At 42.8% G+C, this 22,077-nt stretch overlaps 1 protein-coding gene and 1 long non-coding RNA gene across 4 annotated transcripts in view; one reads left to right on the top strand and one right to left on the bottom strand.

The window, feature by feature from the left end:
* The window catches only part of SPTBN2 (spectrin beta, non-erythrocytic 2), a 258,310-nt gene that overhangs the window by 94,879 nt on the left and 141,354 nt on the right, over positions 1–22,077 (top strand). The gene's annotated exons all lie outside the window — the stretch shown is intronic.
* Positions 1–22,077, bottom strand: part of LOC122920831 — a 97,871-nt gene that overhangs the window by 11,609 nt on the left and 64,185 nt on the right. Inside the window, exons 3-4 of one of the 2 annotated variants that reach the window (XR_006386941.1) lie at positions 11,406–11,488; positions 8,592–8,703 (exon numbers count right to left, since the gene is read on the bottom strand). This is a non-coding gene — a long non-coding RNA (uncharacterized LOC122920831). The remainder of the gene's footprint in view (positions 1–8,591; positions 8,704–11,405; positions 11,489–22,077) is intronic. The other variant, XR_006386940.1, reaches the window with a different exon arrangement.

Here is a 22,077-nt window from a genome sequence, read left to right on the forward strand (position 1 = left end):
ACTTACCTGATTCCCAGTGCCAGCTCCCTGCTCCTTCTACTGCAGGTCTGAAATGCTCTCTGGGCTTCCTTGATGTCAACATCCGGTTTGGCATTGCCGCAGCCAATCACTGGCTGCAGGGGTGACAGCTCCCCTTATGCCATGAGAAATTGCTATACGACACAAAGGGGATCCAGTCTCCACCGCTGCCCAGTGGAGCACCGCAGGCCTGCAGAAAAAGAAACGAGGTGGCACCGGGAAGCAGATAAGTCATTTTCCTTTACAGGTCCAGATGAATAGGGGGGGTCTGCCAACCTCCTCCCCCCATTCTTGCACAACCATCTTAATCGTTACACACAGGATTGTGGCACAGAGCATGGTGGTTACACACACAGTATGGTGAGGCACAGAGCTTGGTGGTTACACACAGTATGGTGTGGCACAGAGCTTGGTGGTTACACACAGTATGGTGAGGCACAGAGCTTGGTGGTTACACACAGTATGGTGTGGCACAGAGCTTGGTGGTTACACACAGTATGGTGAGGCACAGAGCTTGGTGGTTACACACAGTATGGTGAGGCACAGAGCTTGGTGGTTACACACAGTATGGTGAGGCACAGAGCTTGGTGGTTACACACAGTGGTGAGGCACAGAGCTTGGTGGTTACACACAGTATGGTGAGGCACAGAGCTTGGTGGTTACACACAGTATGGTGAGGCACAGAGCTTATTAGTTACTAATAGCAACAGAACGGTCTCTATGTGCAGTTTACTAAGTAACTCCACCAAGTCACAGAGCAGTCTCTGCTCTGTGACATCAGAAGAGTTACTCCTGGGCGGCCGAAATGCACCCAATACAGGCAGTATCACCTTTGGCAAAGCGGGAGTGCATGTGCAACAAGGAGGAGGAAGAAACCTGTATACAGCATGCACTGAATGGTATAGGGCAGTGATGGCGAACCTATGGCACGGGTGCCAGAGGTGGCACTCCGAGCACTCTCTGTGGGCAACCACACTCTGGAAAAAGTCTGTGGTGTACCAATATGCCTTAGACTTTTCCTGCCATTCAGAAGCACAGGGTGAGCTATGAACAGCACAGGCAGCGCACTGAATGTGGGCAGGCTATTATAACTAAATGATAAAGTACATGGAAGATATACTATACTGGACTGTAGTATTCAGGGTAAATTGCCATTTTGGGATAAACAAGTGGGTTTTGGGTTGCAGTTTGGGCACTCGGTCTCTAAAAGGTTCACCATCACTGGTATAGGGATTTCTCCTGACAAAGGGCAGGAAGGAGGCTGTGTACTGTAATGACTGTGGGTAGCAAAAGGGCATGAGAAGGTTGGTTTATTAGTTTTAAAAGAAACATTGATAATGAAAAGATATTACAATGTTTAATTGAGAAAAGATGTGAAGAAATATGGATTAATAAAATAAATGATCGTTACCCTTTAACAACATAGTGGTCACCATGTTACTTCACTGGTAAGGATAAGGTTAGAGTTTTCCTGCAAAAAAAAAAATGCTTAAAGGAAATGTGTCACCAGATAGTAGCATGTCTCCTTTTTTCTAATCTATTTTATTTTTTTTTTACTGTAGATTTCTTTATTATATTTGCTGAACATGATTATGGGGGCGGCCATCTTGCCTGAGCTGTTCTTAACAGCATTTACACAGCATTAAAAAAAATTGCTTTACGGCAGCCCCATGGGTCATAGACACAATGGACAGGAGGGGACCTCATTGACTTCTATGGGGGAGTTTTCCTGACATGCTCTGTGACCTGTGCAGAGGTCATTGTACAAGGAAAGAATAGATATGGTTTGACAATCACCCATTATGAATGGTGGATCCTGTCTTATCTGTACACAGAGGTGATATCATTACAGGCAGGATTAGAATAATATATAACTACAGTAAAGTGATCTGTACAGACCAAGAAGTAGCACCAACTATTAGACATAGTGGCCAGTGGAAAAGGTTTGGAATCTATGGGGCCCACTGTACCTCCATATTCCTCTAATTTCATAAGGCTGTATTACTAAAGTATCTATACCTAGAATAGTTGCAGGGAAACAGATCAATCTTCATGTTAGGCTTTGGTCACACAGTCTATCCTTTAAGTAGTTATTGTGTAGCTGAGAGCTGTGACCTCAAGAAAGAAACTATTAAATTGTTTATACAATAATGGAGGCAAAGACATTTAGCACTGAGGCCATGATCTCTCAGACACAACCCTCTATTTAGTGCCAGAATGAACAGATGTGACATGAACCATGAACCACCACATGTTCCAGGAGCTTTCCTAGAAGATATACCATAAAGTTGAATAATTGACAGCTTTAGACGCAAAACAGATATACCATGGCTTATAGAAATTAAATGAGTTTCTGAGATAACCAAACATTTAAAGGAGTTGTGCACCTTTGGGGAGGAAGAGGTTGGAAAAACCCCTCCTTGGCCAGACCTACAAAGGGAAGCATACTTACCTACTTCCCAGCACTAGCTCCCCTCGCCTTAGGCGGCTCCTTTGGGCACGGTAAGTAGGTCACTGCTGCGGCCAGTAATTGGCTGCAGCAGCGTCTAAATCAGGGATGTCAAACTCGTGGCCCTCCAGCTGTTGCAAAACTACAACTCCCATCATGCCTGGGCATACTACAGCTATCAGGGAATGATGGGAGTTGTAGTTTTGCAACATCTGGAGGGCCATGAGTTTGACATCCATGGTCTAAATGAAAGTTTACACCTGGGAGGGCAGTGTAGGCCAAGAAGAGAAGGAGCCAACGCCCGGAAGCAGGCGAGTATGATTCCCTTTTGCAGGCCTGCCCAAGAGGGGGGGTTTGCCCAAAGCCTTACATGTCCAAACCCTGAACATTCTGTGCAGCCACCCCAGTGTTCCATACTAGTTTTTCTCGATCACTGTAACAATGACGTCCCTGCTAAGACCAATGATTGGCTGCAGTGATCATGTGAGTTAGGGACGTCATCACTGCGACGGCAGGAAAAGAACACTTGTGTGGAGCACCAGAATGGCAGTACTGGAACAGTGGGAGATCGGAGAAGTGAGTAAGCCTCCTTTGGTTATTTTATAACTCTCCCTGACTTTACATAAAGGGGTTATACAAGAGTTACCTAAAAAGTGCCCAATACCACTATATGCCTGAAAATAAAAAACATCCTATACTCGCCTCTTACTTTCTCCTCTACTCCTGTTCACTGACCTGCTGTTCCAGTTCTCCTCCTGCTGTAAATGGTACAGGACAGATGAGGACAGTGATTGTCTGCATTTGTCACGTGTCGTATACCTGAACGTCACAGCTGTAACGTAGAGAATGGTGGGGATAAAGAGCTGAGTATGTGAGTATAGGGTGTTTTATTTATTTTAGGTCTTTATTGGCATGTGGCCCCTTTTAAGGTAACTTGGACAACCCCTTTACATTTTTTATGGCCTAACAAATGGGCATATTTGCCTCTGTTCTTTTGTCTCTCTATTTTTCTGCTCTCTTCTCTCCTTTTCTTTTCCTTGGTGCTGTTTTGAGTATTGATCAGGTTGTGTGTAATGGAGACGCTCAACACCTGTAGAACTTATTGATTTATTGTATTTCTACATTTGTTAAGAAAAGAACTATTGTGGACAAGTCATTGTATCAGAATACTGAAACACCATCTAGACAATTTCTCTACTTGGCTGTGCCAAGATTTAAAGTTACCCCTTATCCAGAGAATAGGGGATAACTATCTAATTGCTGGGGGTCTGACCACTGGGACCCCACTGATCCTGAGAACAGGGCGCCCATGTCCCTGTCCTGATGGAGCGGCAGGCCAAGCATGCGTCCTGCTACTCAATTCATTCTCTACGGACACTTTAGAACATCTAGGGTGAAATAATCTATTCTACAGTGCCCCTTCTGGGTGCCAGTCCACTTGGGACACTACCTGTGTGCGCCCAGCTTCCAGGATCCTGTATGAAATTAAATTGTAAGAGGCGTTTTCAGTCCTGACACTGGACACCACCCTGGCATAACACCGTCACTAATATACAGGGTGTAATCCAGTGCAAAATCTGTAATGGGGCCCCACCTACCATATACAGTACCCTTTATAATGCTGGTGCATTGAATCCCCTCAGGTACCAAGGTCAGTGCAGCTGGTACCTCACCACCCCTGCTATAATATGCATATGTAAATATAGCCTTTGCAAGAAATTAACAAACGCTTTGCAGGGGACAAACCGTTATATCGCTAAAAATGTTAATAGATCTATACTAATGCTTTTCCAAATTTATCATAGTGAAAAAAATCGCCAATTTTTTTTTAAGTTTTAATAAAAAGACACAATTTAAAAAACAAACTCTGGAGAAATATGTCATATTTAAGTTTGCTCCTTGCCAAAGTTGTATTAACTTATTTCCACACAGATGTCCTTTGATAAGGGCTGTGTAAGTTTTGCTCCGGGAAAAGGCTATCATGTAAGTGATAATAGTATTTGTTGAGCTTGTTTTATTAGGTATTATTGTTCACTTTTACATATTGACAGGTTTATCTAGTGCCCCCATTGAAGTCAAGTAGACAGGTTTGTTTGGTCTGTCATCACACAGTGAGGGGACTCCTGCTTTCTGTGTAGTAAGGCAGATGGATGAGGAGGTCCCTTCATCTCTACGTCACCCATGTAGGGCTTTGCTTAAACGGATTACTGGATGTGACAAGTTCACAGAGTTGCTTGGATTTTCATCGGTGACTCAGTGACACATCAGCTGTTGACGGATCAGCTTTACAGTAACTACTTTTCTCTCTTTCTATGTTTTCCACACAAAATGATGAATACATAATTAGTGCCGAATTTTAGTCCATTGCTCTACAGGTAAAAGATTTACTTGTCATCTGGAAGTCTTAGTAGTATGATTGATATGCACACTAGTACTCCTATCAAGTCTATGAAAAGTAGAATAAGATATGAAAGCAGTGGTTTACCTACAATGCAGACAGACCACACAACTGCTACAGGGTCCAGGGGGGGTATGGCCCAACGCTCAACTCCTTCTTCTTTTCCTTATCAGAAAAGACTGCATTTTCATGCAGCCATCACTAGGGAGAGCTCAATGAAAAGATATTATTTCAACTTCCATTCCAGCAAATTGGAACGGTACAAATTACTTTGCACTGAGCTCCCCCTAGTGGTGGCTGCAGGCGGACATCTTTGTAATAGAAGGGAAGCTGAATTATCAATGTATTTTTGCCAGTTGGTGTAAATACATTGAAAAATATGGTTTTCTAAATGAGCACCATATTTGTGAACCACCTATACCACTTTTTCCAAATTAGAAGTTGGATAACATGGGTCGGGTGGGGGTCACCTTTTTTAAAAATTAGTTCTGCTTAATAAAAAGAAATTTGTCAGAAATGTGGGCATCGCACTTTGCATTGCCTGGGAGTGATTGTCGTATGTGTACTGGCCAACTGGATGGGGCAGTGGGGCCCATACTAAGTTCTGCTACGAGGCCCTTTTAGATCTGTGTACGCTGCTCTATGAACGATATGATAGATTCGACCCGATGTCAGAATCTTCCCACCCTTGAGCTCATTCAAGAGGGTCCTTGACTACTTTCTAATAGACCTTGTACCATTTGTCATATCATAGCCATAATACACCCTGATTTAGCTTATATAAAAGTATCTGTAACTAATTTAATGTGTTTTCTGTGAGTCAGCTCCAGATTATTACATTGCCCAACTGGTTATTTGTGTGCAAACTAAGAATATGTAATTAGCATATTTACAATGGATGATGTCGCAAAGTCTTGTACTGCTGCAATATTTCAGTTTATGATCATACATTGCGAAACATAGTTTTGTATTTGTCACCTAAGAACAATATGTAATATACGTCATTACGTAACATAGCCTGTCCTATAGAAGTAAGTAGACACTACTGTGGAGTTGTGTATGGACTTACCCCAGGTTGTATTAGTGATGTTTGTGAGTTGGCTGTTACACAGTGAGATGTTCAGAAGGGGTTTTCCAGGATGTACGTAAAGTCCATGTGACTTCATGGATATATGGGGTCATTTATCAAACTGGTGTAAAGTAGAACTGGCTTACAGGAGAAACTCGAAAAATTTGAATATCCTGCAAAAGTCCATTTATTTCAGTAATGCAAATTAAAAGGAATTTTGTGAAAAGGTTCAATATTCTAGGCTCAAAGTGTCACACTCTAGTCAGCTAATTAATCCATATCCCCTGAGCAAAGGGGACCTCAAAATTGAGACTTTGGGGTTTCGTAAGCTGTAAGCATCCAAATTATAGCAAAAAAGGCTTGAAATATCTCGCTTTGCATGTGATGAGTCTATCTCATGTGTTAGTTTCACCTTTTATGTTGCATTACTGAAATAAATGAACTTTGCACGATATTCAAATTTTTCGAGTTTCACCTGTAGGTGCCCATAGCAACCAATCAGATTCCACCTATCATTTTCCAAAGAAGCTGTCAAAAATGAAAGATGGAACCTGATTGGTTGTTATGGGCAACTAAGCCAGTTCTACTTTACACCAGTTTGATAAATAACCCGAATAGTCTCATGCTTCGAGGGGCAGATTGGACATAGACCCTACAGGGAAATTTACCTGTGGGCCAATGTCTAGGCGGGCCACTCAAGTCCTCCTCACAGCAGCTAGCTGGGTACACAATGATCTGATTCTCTCCTACGCACCTGGCCACCAGCTGCAGGTGTCCTCCCGAATTCAACTTTATTGACATCTTCAGGACAGCGATACAGTTCAATACTGTGGCGCAGGTGGCAGTATTTTCTGCTGCTATTTGGTATTTGGTACAGCTGGTGCGGTATATTGCTCTGCATTATGGTATTTCTGGCTCTGCCTATATGTTGCCTTGCCTTCTGTCAATTTGGAGCAGCCTGCAACATGGGGCCACCTTTATGTTTTTTTCCAGGGCCACTTTTAGTTCCCAATCCACCCCAGCATGCTTCATGCACATGGCCGTGTCTGCGTTCTGTGTGCATTCAGCATTTTTCTCACTCCCAGTGGCGTAACAATAAATAAATGGGCCCCACAGCAAATTTTTGATGTCTATCTCCCATCGACCAACTTCTTCGCGACCCCCACGTCTGTGGCTAGTCAAAATAACTCTCTCAGTCCAGGCCCGGCAGCCCCTCTGTTTCCTACATGTATATACTGCATGTCATGTCACTGTATATAATGTCATTGTATAATACTGTCCTCCTCCTGGGTGGATGCTTTCTGAGTTTGGGCCCCAAAGCACCTGCTTCTCCTACAGCTACACCCCTGCTCACTCCCATCACTATTCTTATTCAAAATACGGACAGGAATAGGACTTTTTTCATTTGGGGAATGGTCACATAGATGTGCCCCATATAAATGAATGGATTAGTGGCTAGCTGCACAAAAATACGGATAACACACTGAGGAAAAATACAATTTTGTGTATATAACTTACATACATCTGCAATTCTGAACAGTGGCAACTAAGGCAGAATTTGTAAAGAAAATGGGACAGATGGCAACATTTGCATATTAAAATTTTCCAGAAAGATCATGATGTGAAATTTGACACAACTCACAAAGCATGTTTGAGGATTTTCTTTACGCCACCTCAATACTGTACATATCCACCAATGATCTGTGCCAAAAAAAGGTACATATATCTAATATATTTGGAGCATTTTATAGCTCCTATTCACCATTGTTCCTTTTATTTTACATAACTAAAAGTAATATAAAAATGATAAATTTGACATGTACACCATTTTTTGGCCAATTAAAGACAGAAGTCTGACATCTTTTCCATTTTAGTGGCTGATAAAATCTTTTCTAGTGTCTTATTCTCTGCAAAAAAAGGTCTTGGAAAATCTCTGTAATATATCAAAGTTAATTAGTGGGAAAAGGGAGATGAGAAAGGCTGTAGAAGACAGGAAGAAGCGGAGGTGATATGCTGTGGATCCACACTTACTTTATGAGGCTATATGAATGTCCTAGGATGCTAAGGATCTGGATAGTTTTCTGTTCAATAGTTTTTCTGTACTTGCCTGACACTTATAGTCTAAGCCACTGGAAGACAAACCCCAGATGAATTTAGGCGACAGGTTTTATGTGTGACCCTTTAAACTATGCCACCTTATATGGTGGTGGAAAAACTTGCATGTTGCTCCTCTAAAATCCCAGGCACGATATATAGTGACAGGATTGTTTAAATGAGGGTCTTCAGCAGCAAGCTGGATTTATAGTATAAACACTAGGAAGCCGTTAAGAAAATATCTAGTAAGTGGATTAAAGACATGACAAATATTTGAATGTGTGGTTGCAGGCACCTAAGCTCTTTCTCATCTACAGCAGAGCCTTGGGCAGAAGAACAATGTAAAATGTATGTACACTCCTTTCATATGTACAGCGCCATGGAACGAATGACGCCTTAATAATAAATAATAGTAATAAAATACTAGTAGTAGTATCATAATAAAGAAATATAGAACAAACAGGAAATTAAAATGTTCTTATGCTGAAGGGGTATTCCAATATGATCATTGTAAATAAAAATAGGGTTGGAGAGGACAAAGATAAAAAATGGTAAGTACTTACATTACCAATCTCCCGGTGCTGCTGTTCAGCCGCTGCTTCAGTCCCCACTCTTCACCGTTTCCTCTTCCAATGGCCACAGTGGCTGGCAAAGCCTTTTCTGGCATAATGAGTACTAGAAGAGGAAGAGTAGAGAAACGGGGATTGAAGCAGTGCCAGGAGATCAGTAAGGTGAGTACTCACCATGTGTTATTGTCACGGCAGACAGGAACTCAGATACACAAACAACCAAATACACAAGAGTCTAGGCTAGATGCTGGGGACAGGTCACCTCCTAGTACATCTCTGACTTCTCTCCCTATGCTGCTAAGCCCACTTTCAGACCTTGATGGTAGGTAAGAAGTGTCCTCGTGCCTGGCTGCAAACACCCTAGAATCCCTGAGATGGTGAAAGGGGAGAATGGGCAGAAGACACACAAATAGCCTAGACCACAAACAACACAAACAGAAATGAAACTTATCTGAGCTGGAACAGACACTCCTTCCTTCCTGAATCCAAGACCAGAATGAATACTATAACCCGCACGGCCCTCTGGGATAGAAGACAATTTAAGCCAATGACCCCACCCACAGCACCTGAAGGAAGGCGGATCCAGCATGATTCCAAAACAAACAAAAAGGTTAGACACGTGCTGCCAATCTGACAGACCTCCGCACACCGTCCGAGCAGGGTATGACAGTTATCTATCTTTGCCCTCACTGAACCCATTTTTATTTACAATGATCACTTGGGAATACCTCTTACTGATCTCCTGGCACTGCTTAAATCCCCATTCCTCTACTCTTCTGCTTCTCGTACTCGTCATGCCTGAAAAGGCTTAGACTGCCCGCTCAGCCAATCACAGGCTAAGGTGGGTCATTACTGTGGGCATTGATTAGCTAAGCAGGCAAGCTAAGCAATGTCTGCTGTGTTAGGCACAAGAAGAGGAAGTGGAGAGGAGTGGAGACTGAAGCAGCGACTGAACAGCAGCACCAGAAGATCAGTGAGTACTCACCATTTGTTAGTTATTTTTGTCCTCTTCTACCCCATCTTTATTTAAGATGAATGCACCATAATACCACTTTAAACCTAACAGTGCATTGAGCTATCTGCCTCTCTTCAAGCTCCTGGGCCTGAATACAACATCTGTAATAGAGTATTTTTTGTCAGTAATGCTACAACCAATTTTCACAGGACAAGTATTTTAATCAGAAGGATCAACATGATAAGGAGTATGTCTGAGTTAATAGGGTCGATACTGATGATCATCTTTATAGGGTTAATGGAGTAGGACATTATTTTGGTGCCAAATATTGGTGTAAAGTAAGGCAGCTGTAATGGAAATAGATTTGCCATGCTACTTAACAAAATGACTTGAGGTTACTCCTAAAGGCATCATCTAAGTAGCCTCCCTAATCTTTACCATTTAACCCCTATACAGGGATCTGACTGTGATGCAGGGGAACTACCAGGCTTCTAACTTGTGAAGTAGCCTCTATTAAGTAACGGCTGACCCACAGGGGTCAAGAGACACCAATGCAGATCACAAAGGAATCAGACAAAACTGTGATCAGTAGACAAGGTGAAGTCAGCGCAGACAGAGTACATTCAGTCTGGTAATCATGCCAAAAGTCAGAGCAGGCAGCACAAGGTTAGGAGAGTTAGGGCTCATGCACATGGCCGTTAGTCGGCCGTTCCATGCATTGGGGACTGCAATTTGAACTGCAATGGGCAACATCCGTGCGGATTCCGCAGACTGATCCAGACCCTTTCAATGGGTCTGTGATCCGTCCGCACAGCAAAAAAATAAAGCATGTTCTATTTTTTTGTGGTGTGGAGGCATGGAAATAAACCCCAAGGAAGGACTCTGTAGTGCTTCCATGGGGTTGCGTGCCTCCGTTCCGCACTGACCTTTCGGATTGCAGACCCATTCAAGTGAATGGCTCCGGATCAGTGATGCGGAGTGCACATAGCCGGTGCTCGCATATTGCGGACCCGCTGTTTCGGGCCGCAATACAGACATGGCCGGGCAACGGCCATGTGCATGAGCCCAAAGGAGAGTCAGGTAACTGTTTGATAAGGCAACAATGAGTTAAAATTTGGTAAACAGGCAAGGAACCAGCAAACTAGAAACACTATTGCTCAGGCACCCCTCCCAATGAAAGGGTGCCTAATTAACCAAATGTAAGGCTGCCATACAGATTGAGGGAATGTGTGCATCCTAGGAAGAAGAGAGGACACAGGTGGAAGAAGGGGGCAGCATAGGCCTCATGGAGGCCTCCAGTGATCGAGACAACAAGGAAGGTACATCTGTACTGAAACACAGGAGAAACAACAAGAGGCTGTTGAGTGACCCGAGGCCGTGTCCTCCTGGAACAGTGGGGTAACAGCAGGCATGGACTATTGATGTGACAGCAGTTAAGAGGAGACGTAAAAAGTGTCCAACATCTGGCAATACATGAGCGACTCTGATAAATCTGGCACAATTTAGGGCAGTTTTAATAAATCTGCTCCAAAGCTTTCTTTGTATGGATGGACTTCCATATCATATTATTCAGACCAATACTGAAATCTGCTGGTATAATGATATTGTGGCATGTTTAGCTGTAATAAGAATGCTCCACGCACAATGTTGGGCTCCCACTTACATTTTAAGGTTACTACTGGTAAGAAAGGAGAATATATCTGTAACAAAGTGAGTGGAACATGCTTCGTCAGATACTAAAGGCACACAAGACCCCATTAATCATTTTAGAGTTAAGAATATACAGGAGATGTCCCATCCTTCTATTACTGGCTTGGCCTAAATAGGATATCAGCACAGAAAGTCCCACTTACAGAATTCGGGAGCTGGTCATTTACCCAGGGAAGTAGTTGCTGTGGACAGGACAGGGTAAACCAGGACGGAGAGGCTGGTAATGCTATTGTAAAAACAAATATAGAATTAGTCTAAGTGGAAAAAAAGGGAATGCATGTAGATAATACTGGATTTCTGAGAAAACATTGCTACACGCAGTGAGTGAGGAGTAGCCTCCCGAAACTGACATGAGCATAAATAATTCTGCTGTGGTCCCTAAACCCGGGTGGCTTACATCTCCATTGATGTCAGTTTAGCTACCATCAACACAATGGAAAGGACACAGCTGAAGGGGCTTAAATGTTTGGCAGCACCACAAGCACCTAATATCTAGCAATGGGTTCCAGATAATGGACCCCCCCCCCCCCCCCCCCCCCAAAAAAAAAAAAAATCTATCCTCTGGCATGACAACTTAAAAGGAATGTGTCCTCATAAAATGATATATTGTTTAAATCAACTCTCTATGAGGATTATGTGTATTTTACTGAGGGCCCTCAGCATAATGGTCAGTGTCTGACAACACATGCTAACAAGACATGGCAGGGCCAGCCATCTTCACACTCCACCACCTCTTGCTGTCTCCTTTTCCTGACTAAACTTTGACTGATTGGTTGTCAACTCAGTTTTTAGATGGTAGTGATCCAAACTATTCAGGTATGATCTGTAAGAGGGGGTGCACTTTCTCAGGGGGCATGTCCTTTCTACTGCAGCTGATGCCATTAGAAGGATGGAACTGAGCATGTGCGGCCATGTCAGTGAGCAGGACAGAGAAATTAGAAAAACAGCAGGTGGCGCTGTACAGATAGATTTCAGTGAATAACTCAGTGGCTATACTAAATGTTTAGTTGCATTGTTTAAGAAGCATTGTAGCCCCCTTGGTGTAACCTGACATCTAACTGATTGGCTGGTTTCCATGTAAAACGGGATGTCTTCATGAGACAACCCCTTTAACTAATCTATCATCATACTTCCAGAATCTATCTGCAGTATTCTGGCCTTTAAAGGGTACAAATAATTAATTGTAGGGCAGCAGAAACTCCATCTGCTGAATGCCATGCTAGAAATGTTGGTTTGCAAGAAAGGTATAACATCTAGAGGAGGTTTCTGAACTATCCAGAAACAAGGCCAAAGCCAGGAAATGTGCTAAAATAACAAACTTTACTCACCAGTTTAATCCCACTCGGCTTCCAGTGCTGCCAGTCCAGTCCTCCCTGCCAGACTTTGTTAACTTGTGAAGTCTTGCCTGTATACCCCATGTGACCACTGCAGCCAATCACAGGCCTCAGTGGTAACCTGCTGTATACTGCTGAGGATATGGGTTAGCTTCAGTGGTGACATGAGTGCCACCAAGTAAACAACACCCAGGTGGCAGCACTGGATGTGGAGAGGCTTTGGCCTCATTTTTAAAAATTCAGAAAGCCCCTTTTAATCATCACACATTGTCAATACGTCTGTCCCGACATGGTCTGTAATATAGTTTGGACTTCATCAGAAGGTTTCTGAGAAGCTTCACCCAGCAGATACCACAGACTGTCACTGGTAATTTGTAAGTTAACATAGTGGAAAAATACAAGAATGACAGTCATTTCCCAATAGTAGCGTTCTGGGCTTAATTCCAGCACAATGAGAAAAGCTCACCTTTATAAACTACGGTATCGGAAAACGTACAATAGTAACAGGTATCTGACCTGGGTTTTTATGTTATATTTATAGCGTTTTACTCCATTTCGCTGAAGTGATAATAGTAAAATGTCTAACCACAGGGATCATACGCTTTTGTATGAATTTGAAATCACTCTTTATATACATGTAACGTATAAACGCTGAACCTCATATGATCAGAAACAAAAGACAATGAGAGACATACAATATAAAACAATGCAAGCAAAAATAGCGTTTTACTGAGGGCATCAACCAGATCACAGCGGTCATGTTTTTCAGGCTCACTGGCAAAGAAAGTGACATGACGACTGCTGCTGGTGACTCCACTTACACCCGATTCCTTTTCTAAACAGAATATGAAATATTGCTTATACAAGCGTCAACTTTTGTGAAGTCATATTAATAAATCATTTATCTTGGGTTTCTAATTGTGCAAATCAGGCTACTTTCACATGGATCTGCACAGACGGATCCTTTCAGATAATACAACCATCTGGATCCGTTCAGAACGCATCCGTTTGTATTATATTTAACATTGCCAAAACGGATCCGTCTTGAACACCATTGAAAGTAAATAGAGGACGGATCAGTTTTCTATTGTGGCAGATTGTGTCAGTGAAAACGGATCCGTCCCCACTGACTTACATTGTGTGTCAGGACGGATCAGTTTGCCTCCGCATTGTCAGGTTTTGGTGTCCACCTCCAGAGCGGAATGGAGACTGATCGGAGGCAAACTCATGCATTCTGAGCGGATCCTTTTCCATTCAGAATGCATTGGGGCTGAACTGATCCGTTTTGGACGCTTGTGAGAGACCAAGACTGATCTCACAAACAGAAACCAAAACGCCAGTGTGAAAGTAGCCTCAAACAGAACCGGATCCAACTAATGCCAACTAATGGTCCAAAAAGCCATTTGAAGTCAATGAGGCTTTTTTTTTTTTTTTATTGAAAACTGCTTTTTTAGAAAATCCCTAATTATCTGCCTTTAATGGCTACATTTCAGTTTGTTTTAAATTAAAGGGGTATTCCAGCTTTTATTTATTTTTTATTTATATAATAAGATATCATACAATTTTCTAACATACATGTATTGAAATGTTTTCTTATATCAGACAGTTGAGCCCTATATGCAGTACAATAGTATTGCCCATGTATCAGTTCTGTGTACTGCATCCATTGCATAACTGAAACATGCCATCAGTCTCTTCACATCATATAATCCCTGACATTCAATAAGCATCGGTGCTGCATGCCCTACATGTTCTGGGTCAGCACACAGGACACATTCAAGTAATAAGTAAATAGGACTAGTTTTGGATTATTACATTATCTACACCACTGTGTATTTATATGGCATCCTGTCTCTAGGTGATGTTGTAAAATGGCTCCCTATCTTTAGGTGATGCCATAACAATTATGTAACTATTGCCTCATGTACACGACCGTTGTTGTGTTCCGTGTCCCGTTGTTCCGTTTTCTGTGATTTTCTGCGGACCCATTGACTTTCCATGGGTCAGTTGAAAACTCGTATAATGCACCATTTGTCATCCGTGTCCGTGATCCGTGTTTCCAGTCCGTCAAAAAAATAGGACCGGTCCTATTTTTTTTCACGGGCAACGGTTCGCGGACGCATTCAAGTCAATGGGTCTGTGAAAAAACACAGACGCACACAATAATTGTCATCCGCGTCCGCGTCCGTTTTTTTCCTATCATTTGCAAGGCAAACATGACTTAGATTCTTTTTCACTTTCCTTCATGTCTGGTGATCCTCCAAAAATCAAGGAAGACACACGGAAACAAAAACGGAAACGGATCACGGAACAACGGAACCCCGTTTTGCGGACCGTGAAAAAATACTGTTGTGTGCATGAGGCCTATGACTGACACCACTTTTGTCTTATTCAGCTCTCCTATGGATGCAATTTAAAAGATTAAAATGGGCCATACCTTTTTTTTTTTCTTTAGGGAGAGAATACTGTATGGATTCTGCAAGCAAAATTTTAAATAGATGTATAACAGAAAACGGTGCAACATCCTATTCTCTAAATAAATAAAGGTAATTATTAAAAGTGGAATAGTCCATTTTAACTATTTCCTTTTTTGGCCCCTTGCAGACAAAGGTTAGAAAAACACATCCAGAAACACAGAACAGTTTTAAAACGGACTGCACATGGATGTAGTCCGTATGAGGGCCATTTTTCCTGCAGGCACATTTATTTGAATTAATCAGTCTTGCTAGAAAAACTGTGAAAACCAGAACATACTACAGTTACCTCTGCAAGGATTATCCATGTGAATGCACCCATTCAGTTGAATCAGTCAATGTTCATTCTGGGTGCTGTCCGTTCTAAACTCTGACAGCACCCAGATGGAAGCATAGCCTGTCTGAGGGTACGGCCGCACGTTTCGGCTCTGCTGCGGTTGAGATGAGGCTGAATTCCGTGTGGCCATACAAGCTGCAAAAGGATCAAATTAGCTAATTAGAACCAAATACTTTATTTGGAGTGCATTGCAATGGTCACGTGGCAATCCACGAATCTATGTGGCCAGTAACAATGAACACCAAATAAAGAACTCGCTTTTAACCAGTTAGTGTGAACCTGCTGCAGCTTCCGTGTTTTGACTACTGCAGTATGTTGCAGCAACATCCAGATGTAATATGTAATTAAATAACATTTCTGAAAGTCCTCTTTACACAATATAATTAAAAACGACAATGCTTAAAGGGAATCTGTCACCTGGTTTGACCATATTAAGCTGTCACCATTGCCATGTTTAATAAAATACCTTATCTCCTGCAGTGGTTTTCTTTCTTCTTTTCATGCTTTCATTTTTCTAAAAAAGCGATTTTTGTATTATGCAAATGATAGCTGAAGGTGCCCAGAGGGGTGTTATTCATCACCCTCTGAGCCCAGTAATGCCCCCCTGCAGTGCCTAGACCGCCTTCATTTAGAGCCCAAGCACGTCTCTTCGCTATGTAGTATCGTCCCACAGCCTAGTTTAACGGCACCGCCCTTCTGCTACATCAGCTAATTCATTCAAGCCACGCATTTGGAATCTTCAATTCGTCCGTCTGAAATCTCGCGCAGGCGCAGTACCGCCTACTGCCTGTGCTATCCAACCACTCCTGAGGGCAACAGCCATAAGAAGACGTCACTGGGCTCAGCACATACCCAGTGACACTTTCGAGGCTGTTGCCCTCAGGAGTGGTTGGATAGCACAGGCAGTAGGCGGTACTGCGCCTGCGTGAGATTTCAGAAAAATGAAAGCATGAAAAGAAGAAAGAAAATCACTGCAGGAAATAAGGTATTTTATTAAACATGGCAATGGTGACAGCTTAATATGGTCAAACCAGGTGACATATTCCCTTTTAAAGGGGTTGTCTCATGTGAGACATTAGTGGTATATCACTAGGATAAGCCACCAGAGGTCTCCAGAACAAGTCCTCAAAAGCGCCAGAGAGCACACAGTGCATGTGCGGCCTGATCACCATTCATTTCTATGGGAGGTCCAAAAATAGGCAAGTGGGCGCTCTGCTATTTGTGGAAGTCCCATAGAAATGAAAGGAGAACGCACTTTGCAAAAGTGCGGCCAATGCTCCATTCATTTCTATGGGATAGTCGGAGATAGCTGAGCCAAGCAAGGCTGCTCTCTTCTCACTTTTCTGGGGGTAGGTGTGAGTCCCAGAGGGGAGACCTGCACCTATCTGACATTGGTTGCATTTCCTAGCAATATGCCACCAATGTTTCAGATGAGACAACCCCTTTAAGGCATAGTGTAGCAGATATACGAAGGCTTGTTTTACAAACGCCAGTTTAAAGGGAACCTGTCACCGGGATTTTGTGTATAGAGCTGAGGACATGGGTTGCTAGATGGCCGCTAGCACATCCGCAATACCCAGTCCCCATAGCTCTGTGTGCTTTTATTGTGTAAAAAAATGATCTGATACATATGCAAATTAACTTGAGATGAGTCCTGTATGTGAGATAAGTCAGGGACAGGACTCATCTCCGGTTAATTTGCATATGTATCAAATCTTTTTTTTACACAATAAAAGCACACAGAGCTATGGGGACTGGGTATTGTGGATGTGCTAGCGGCCATCTAGCAACCCATGTCCTCAGCTCTATACACAAAATCCTGGTGACAGGTTCCCTTCCCCAAGTATAATGTCCTATGGTGTAGGCTGCCTCCTCCTGCCCACTTTTTGGAAAAGCGTTCAAGGTGTCATATAAAAAAGCTAAAAAGTTAAAAATGTTGCTTCAAACTGGTACTGCCAAAAGTTGCGACTTTTCTACGCCAGAAATAAATTACCCCCACTAACAGTCAGGATCCGTTTTTACTGTGGGAGCTTGATGTTTTAAACACAGTTGCCAGCCATACAGGAAAATCACTCATGTGCGTGAGCCGTAAGTGTACTGTGATGATTGTGAGGACAAACCCTCTGGTGTCACACTATGCTAGCGCAAGCGAACCGTACTGTTACACTGAATGATGTAGACAGGATCTTGTCTAGCAAAATAGCTTATATTATTGAACGGCAAGGCCTAAAATGCAGTCAGGAAGTGGGCATTCAAGGATTAGCAGATGCCCACAAAGTGTTTTGCTTTCAAATGAATTCAATTATGTATGTCAGTAAATGGGAGGGAACCATTAATTCCATTTGGCCACATTTTGTGCCAGCCGGGGCATTTTATAAATAACATCATTGGCATGTATAAAGAGTTTTACTTGAGCATAAATATGTATGAGGGTGAAGTTTAAAGGTCCACTAAACCAAAAGTACTGTGCTCATAAATGTGCATAAAAAAGAACTGCTAATACACATCGTCCATGCTGTGTGTCCACCTTCCGTCACCTACAGTCAGGTCCATAAATGTTGGGACATCGACACAATTCTAAAATTTTTGGCTCTATACACCACCACAATGGATTTGAAATGAAACTAACAAGAAGTGCTTTAACTGCAGACTGTCAGCTTTAGGCCGAATGCACACGGCCGTGTTCCGCGGCCGAGAGCGGTCCGTGGTATGCCGGACTGGATTCCTGTTCAGAGCAAGAGCGCACGGCGTCATTGGTTGCTATGACGCCGTGCGCTTCATGGCGCCGCTGCACTACAGTAATACACTCGTATTACTGTAGTGCAGCGGCGGCATAAAGCGCACAGCGTCATAGCAACCAATGACGCCGTGCGCTCTTGCTCTGAACAGGAATCCAGCCTGGCATACCACGGACCGCTCTCGGCCGCGGAACATTTGAGGGTATTTACATCCAAATCAGGTGAATGGTGTAGGAATTACAACAGTTTGCATATGTGCCTCCCACTTGTTAAAGGGAACCTGTCACCGGAATTTTGTGTATAGAGCTGAGGACATGGGTTGCTAGATCGCCGCTAGCACATCTGCAATACCCAGTCCCCATAGCTCTATGTGCTTTTATTGTGTAAAAAAAAAACGATTTGATACATATGCAAATTAACATAAAAGACTCATATCTTACTTGTGTGACCAAAGAAGAGTCATATTTTCAAGCTCTGACACATCTCAGGTTAATTTGCATATGTATCAAATCGTTTTTTTTTCTCACAATAAAAGCACACAGAGCTATGGGGACTGGGTATTGCGGATATGCTAGCGGCCATCTAGCAACTCATGTCCTCAGCTCTATACACAAAATCCAGGTGACAGGTTCCCTTTAAGGGACCAAAAGTAATAGGACTGAATAATAATCATAAAGCAAACTTTCACTTTTTAATGCTTGGTTGCAAATCCTTTGCAGTCAATTACAGCCTGAAGTCTGGAACGCATAGACATCACCAGACACTGGGTTTCATCCCTGGTGATGCTCTGCCAGGCCTCTACTGCAACTGTCTTCAGTTCCTGCTTGTTCTTGGGGCATTTTCCCTTCAGTTTTGTCTTCAGCAAGTGAAATACATGCTCAATCGGATTCAGGTCAGGTGATTGACTTGGCCGTTGCATAACATTCCACTTCTTTCCCTGAAAAAACTCTTTGGTTGCTTTTGCAGTATGCTTTGGGTCATTGTCCATCTGCACTGTGAAGCGCCGTCCAATGAGTTCTGAAGCATTTGGCTGAATATGAGCAGATAATATTGCCCGAAACACTTCAGAATTCATCCTGCTGCTTTTGTCAGCAGTCACATCATCAATAAATACAAGAGAACCAGTTCCATTGACAGCCATACATGCCCATGCCATGACACTACCACCACCATGCTTCACTGATGAGGTGGTATGCTTAGGATCATGAGCAGTTCCTTTCCTTCTCCATACTCTTCTCTTCCCATCACTCTGGTACAAGTTCATCTTGGTCTCATCTGTCCATAGGATTTTGTTCCAGAACTGTGAAGGCTTTTTTAGATGTCGTTTGGCAAACTCTAATCTGGCCTTCCTGTTTTTGAGGCTCACCAATGGTTTACATCTTGTGGTGAACCCTCTGTATTCACTCTGGTGAAGTCTTCTCTTGATTGTTGACTTTGACACACATACACCTACCTCCTGGAGAGTGTTCTTGATCTGGCCAACTGTTGTGAAGGTTGTTTTCTTCACCAGGGAAATAATTCTTTGGTCATCCACCACAGTTGTTTTCCGTGGTCTTCTGGATCTTTTGGTGTTGCTGAGCTCACCGGTGCGTTCCTTCTTTTTAAGAATGTTCCAAACAGTTGTTTTGGCCACACCTAATGTTTTTGCTATCTCTCTGATGGGTTTGTTATGTTTTTTCAGCCTAATGATGGCTTGCTTCACTGATGGTGATAGCTCTTTGGATCTCATCTTGAGAGTTGACAGCAACAGATTCCAAATGCAAATAGCACACTTTAAATTAACTCTGGACCTTTTATCTGCTTATTGTAATTGGAATAATGAGGTAATAATACACACCTGGCCATGGAACAGCTGAGAAGCCAATTGTCCCATTACTTTTGGCCCCCTAACAAGTAAATCCTACACCGTTCACCTGATTTGAATGTAAATACCCTCAAATTAAAGCTGACAGCCCTTGCTGGCTCAGTGTATTAAAGGAAATGTAAGTAAAAACTAAAGGAGCAATATACACAGGTATGGTAAAAAATGCGTATTTATTTTTGTGAGAATACGATAAAATATGGGGGATAAAGGGTAAAGAATATAAAAAATGGAAATTGCAATTTGCGGTGGTGCGGATGCACAGTGGAAAAAAATGTGCAAAGGTGGATGCAGGGGTGGGACAATACAATGGTTGTCCGATAGTGGTTTCCACCTTCAGTAGGTTCAATAGTTCAGTAATTCATTGTGTCCATTTACGTACAGTTCATAGAAAAATTATATATAGTTCATAAAAAATATAAAATATAAAAATATATATATATATAAAAATATAAGTATATATAGAGTCTTGTGTAATATCGAATATATATGGAGGTATATAGAGATATATTGCAGAGGAGAAGGTACGATGTTGCCCTGTTTGGGGCTTGCTGGCCGGACACTGATGTTGGTCACAGTAGGAAAAAATATAGATTGTGTCATACAAATCAGATCCGTCCCCATTGACTTACATTGTGTGCCAGTTTGGCTCAGTTTCGTCAGACGGACACCAAAACGCTGGAAGCAGCGTTTTGGTTTCCGCCTCCAAGGCAGAATGGAGACGGAACGGAGGTAAACTGATGCATTCTGAGCGGATACTTTTCCATTCACAATGCATTAGGGCAAAACTGATCCGTTTTGAACCGCTTGTGAGAGCCCTGAACGGATCTCACAAACGGAAACCAAAACGCTAGTGTGAAAGTAGCCTTACAAGTGCAGGAAAAGATTATTTGGGGATCCAAATAGCCATTAGACAGCTCTGTCAATCCAGCTATTTGTTATTGGGCTGCAAGTGCTATGTTGAAAAGCCTTTAGTATCTTATATCAGTACTACAAGAAAAATATATACGCATTTCACTTCTGCAGTTATTTCTGTTGAAAGCATATAGGGGCGTATTACAGTAAAAAAAGAAAAATATATACGCACTGTTGCAGTTATTTCGGGTGAAAGCGTATAGGCGCGTATTTCAGTACTACAAGAAAAATATATACGCACTTCATTCTAATTTTTTTTCTGGTCAAAGCGTAAAGTAGACTATTTCAGTCCATCAAGAAAAATATATTCTCAGTTCAATTCTGCAGTTAATTGTGGTGAAAGCGTTTAGTGGCCTATTTCGCTACAAGAAGATAAATATATTTGTTACTTTTAGGGGTGTTTTAGTAATTCGTTTAGTTTAGCTACAAGTATGTCAGGCAGAGAAGTTCCAGGCCATGCACAGAGGAGTGGCAGAGGCCTAAATGTTTCTGCAGCAACCAGAGGTCGCAGCAGGAGTCGTAGTGAGAGGCCTGAGCTTCCGGTGTCACTTAGTGGTCGTGTCTTGACTAGCAACCCCGGCGGTTTATGATTGGTTAACTTGGTCAGCCATAAGTGACATCAGACACCCCCAGTCAACAGTTGGTGGGTTCGTCAGACACGACCCCTAGTTGGCATGGCCCGGGGGCAGGCTCTGTGCCCTCACCTGTTCTCAACCTACCTCTGTCCTATTCTGTTCCCTCACCGCGAGAAGTACTATATGCTGTGGGCTCAGCTCCATTTTTCAGCGAGGAAGAGCTACTAGAGGACAGTCAGCAGCTACTGCCCAGCCAAGATCTGGAGGGGACATCTGCCCCTTCCTCCTCTAGGCGGACAAGTAGTGATGAGGAGAGTGTCACAGGAGCTTGTGTTGCGAGAGACCGTTGAGGAGGACATCAGTGACGTGCAGACACTACTTGATGATGATGATGATGATGATGAAGCCAATTGCACTTGGGAGCCGGGTGCAGAAGGGGCTTCATCATCATCAGAAGAGTGTGGCAGCTTTCCTGTGAGGCAGCGGCTGAGCCAGCAAGGTGGTAGCATTGCTGGGAGTCAGCAGGGTGGCAGCAGTTGCAGGTCGGGAGCCAAACGTGCCCGGGGTAGACCACCTGCTTC

The sequence above is a fragment of the Bufo gargarizans genome, chromosome 10 (genome assembly GCF_014858855.1).
Source record: "Bufo gargarizans isolate SCDJY-AF-19 chromosome 10, ASM1485885v1, whole genome shotgun sequence".
Classification (NCBI taxonomy): Eukaryota; Metazoa; Chordata; class Amphibia; order Anura; family Bufonidae; genus Bufo; species Bufo gargarizans.